This window comes from Rhinolophus sinicus, linkage group LG12, assembly GCF_036562045.2.
Source record: "Rhinolophus sinicus isolate RSC01 linkage group LG12, ASM3656204v1, whole genome shotgun sequence".
Classification (NCBI taxonomy): Eukaryota; Metazoa; Chordata; class Mammalia; order Chiroptera; family Rhinolophidae; genus Rhinolophus; species Rhinolophus sinicus.
The window spans coordinates 28,508,272-28,511,105 of record NC_133761.1 but is presented as its reverse complement, the minus strand read 5'-3'; the positions used below and the strand labels follow the sequence as shown (position 1 = coordinate 28,511,105).

Genomic DNA, 2,834 nt, shown 5'->3' with positions numbered 1-2,834 from the left:
CTGGGTTAGGACACGTTGTCTATTTGGCATGTGTGGAGGGGCCGGGCAGCAAAGGTCAAACACCCTGCGGGATAAGTGAGGATTCTCTGCTCACCTAAACAGTATTCCAGGAATCCTTCAAGGATTGAAGTTCAAGTTTGGTCCTCTGAACGAAGTTTAGAGTTCTTTTATGCCTTTGTTTCACTGTAAAAAAAAGAAAAAAAAAGAAAAGAAAATCCATAGCAATAGCAATAACCCTCCCGGTTTTGTGTGTGTGTGTCTCCCATGCACACACAGAAAAACAAAGAAAACAGATAAACTAAAATCACTTACGTTCAAAGCTCCTGTATGTAAAGGAAGGAAAGCTTTTTCCTTCTTGGGCAGGTCCAGGTATGGGGGGAGGGATTTTCCACTGTTCTGGTACCTCCCCTTCAATTCCAAAGCTGAGGCAAGACAGACTGAGTGACCCAAGAGAAGCCCCAGGGAAATTCCAGGTCTTGCTTCCCTGTGTACTGATTTTTGACCTCAAGGCAGGGAGCGCAGCCTCATAAAGAAGGTATCTAGGGGTTTGTGGAAGTGGAGACTCTGAGGTTCCCTTGATTCCTTTCCTAGTCCTTTTGGGCTCCGTTATGTATGGCCTGGTCATTAGGGAGCTGCAGGCCCAGGGGCCTTATGTACTTACACTTACCCACGGTGTTGTAACTGCTACAGTCTTTTTTTTTTTTTTTTTTAAGGCAAATGAACTTCAACCCCAAATGCCCCATCGACACTGGCTGAAGGAGAATTTTTATTTTATGTATAGAAAACTCAGTAGTGTACACTCAGCCCAACTTGGTGGCCAGTTCTTTAGCCTTTGCATTTTCCAGCTTGGCAATGCGAGCCACCGATTTGGAGTCAAGGACGTTGCCCTCCCACCCTCCCCCAGTGACGGGGATCTCAGCGCATCTGGTGATGTAATTAGTCCAGATAACTTCCAGCTTGGCCAGCACTTCTTTGCCTTCCAGTTAACCAGTGAGAACCTACATGTCTTCCTGTGGACTGGACGCCCCAGCCTGGCCTTCCCCTTGATAATGCAGTAGGGAACCCCCATCTTATGGCACAGGGCAGGCAGGAAGACAACCAGCTTGATGGAATCTACATCACATGCAGTCACTACCAGCTGAGTCTTCTTGTGCTCTACCAAAGGGGTGACAGTATTAACCCCTGCTCGAGGACAGATGGCCTCTTGGTGGGGACATCCCCTTTGCTGGCAGTGTTTTTCTTAGCCCAAGCCAACAATCGCTGCTTCTTCTCTGGTCTGTACTTGTGGGCCAGCTTCAGCAAATGAGCAGCTGTCTGGCGGTACAAGGCCTGAGTGAACTGGTTAATGGCAGGAGGCACTTTCAGGCATTTATAGAGAATAGCTCTTGGCCTCTGCAGCCGAATGTATGGGGGTCATTTGACAAAGTGGGTGAGGTCCCTTTGGGACTGGATGTCCTGTGCAATGCCAAAATTCTTGGGTCTTTTCTCAAACGGGATTTACCACCCTCTTGGCCTCCTGCATCTTCAGGACAGCAGGGGCTGGTGCCACCTTCTTCCCCTTAGCCTTCTTTCCTTTCAGCATCTTGGGTAGTGGGCGGGGAGAGGTTAACTGCTCCAATGTCAACATTTGAGGACACCCCTGGCGCTGCTGGGTGACTGTGGGAGGGACAGAGCAGAGAGGGATGGGTCAAACGGGCAGCTGAGATAGCCCCAAGGGACCTGGGGATAGTTGGTGCTCTTGAGGATTAAGACACGAAGAGCCCGCAAGCCAGTCATTCAAGACTTCTCTCGCTTTTCTGGGAAGGCTCTGTTCTGAGGCATGGCTGTCAGAGAATGTGAGATTTGGAGCTATGGCACGGTTTGCATATCTCGCCATCTTTACTTCCATATTCGAGCACTGCAATTGGCTGATAAAGCCAATTTGCCTTCCTCCAAAAATGTCCATGGAGGGGAGGAAAGGAGAAGGAACTAGGAAAGATGAAGGGAACGGGAAAGAAAGTAAGAGAGAGAGAGAGAGAGAGAGAGAGAGAGAGAGAGAGAGAGAGAAACCAATACCAAGGACTCTCTTAGGACTAGTTCAGGGACGGTTAATCAGGACCAAAAAACCTCCACAAGTTTAGTTTTTAGGGCAGATAATATATCTGTGTATGAATAATCATAGCCCCACTTAGAAATGCCACCAGGAATTTTGCCTTTTCTCAGTTCCCCCATTCCCTTTCACTCTGTCCCCCTCCCATTCAGCAGAAAGCTCCCGTTTGGATTCCAAACACAATACAGGAAGTGTGATGCAGTCTACACACCACATTACACAAGCTCTCATAAAGCTGGGAGGCTGGGACTCATACTTCCTGGTCTCCCAAAGAGGATATTTAGGGGCTCAGCAGCCCCAGGGAACTCCAGGGAGAATGTTTTGGTTCACCTGCAACTGGTGAAGAGTGGCCTGTTCTAAAAGCTTGCTTTCAGCAAGGAAAGCCTGGATTTGGCTGAGATAAGCATGGGCACCTTTGACCCTTTCGTGTCTTTCATTTGATATTAACTTAGCTAGAAGAGAAGGGAAGAGGCTGACCTCTAAGAGACAAAGACTGTTTTCCATTGGGCTCGAGGATCCAAGATCTCGTTGTTTTGTTTTGTTTCTGACTGGAAGACAAGTAGAGCTCATGTCAGTCCTGTAAAAGGTCACCAAATACCTCACTCCCCCTTATAGTAACTGTTCTGTGAACTCGCCTCAGAGGTCAACATTCTGCTTAATACTGGTCAAAGTTTGTTGTTGTTATGTGTTTTGTTTTGTTTTGCAAGAGTGAGCAGTTTAGTGTGGTTTCCTTGGTGCCAACAAC

The 2,834-nt window shown here is 47.8% G+C and overlaps 1 pseudogene; it reads right to left on the bottom strand.

The window, feature by feature from the left end:
- Positions 1-800: 800 nt before the first annotated feature.
- LOC109434645 (large ribosomal subunit protein eL8) lies at positions 801-1,582 on the bottom strand (annotated as a pseudogene).
- Positions 1,583-2,834: the final 1,252 nt, after the last annotated feature.